Here is a 413-nt window from a genome sequence, read left to right as displayed (position 1 = left end):
CAGCCCATCTGTCAGCAGCCCACCTGTCAGGAACCCACCTGTCAAGAACCCACCTGTCAGCAGCCCATCTGTCAGCAGCCCACCTGTCAGGAGCCCAGCTGTCAGAAGCACCATATGGTACCCAGACAAGTCTGAGCCCAGTCCTGAAGGGAGTGGGCTGCAAGGAGCAGAAGAGAGCAAAAGTTAGGATTGTGGCATGAACTGAGCCCCGGGCACATGATGTCCTAGGACACTGGACATATACCATGTCGTTCATAGGATCTCATGCCTCGGTGCTTACTGTGAGGCCTGGAAGGGGGTCAGGCCTTCCAGCGAGCTTCACCTGCTCTGGGGATGCACTAAGTATCTAGGTTCAACATCTCTGCTTATGTTGTCCCCACAGGGTGTCGTATATGCACTTGGAGGACAGCGAA

General features: G+C 55.2%; 1 protein-coding gene across 1 annotated transcript in view; it reads left to right on the top strand.

The window, feature by feature from the left end:
* Window positions 1–413, top strand: part of Csf2rb (colony stimulating factor 2 receptor beta common subunit) — a 25,631-nt gene that overhangs the window by 22,274 nt on the left and 2,944 nt on the right. The window lies entirely within an intron of this gene.

The sequence above is a fragment of the Mastomys coucha genome, unplaced genomic scaffold, assembly GCF_008632895.1.
Source record: "Mastomys coucha isolate ucsf_1 unplaced genomic scaffold, UCSF_Mcou_1 pScaffold11, whole genome shotgun sequence".
In the NCBI taxonomy this organism is placed as follows: domain Eukaryota; kingdom Metazoa; phylum Chordata; class Mammalia; order Rodentia; family Muridae; genus Mastomys; species Mastomys coucha.
The sequence above is the reverse complement of the archived record's forward strand: the minus strand, read 5'-3'. Positions and strand labels throughout refer to the sequence as shown.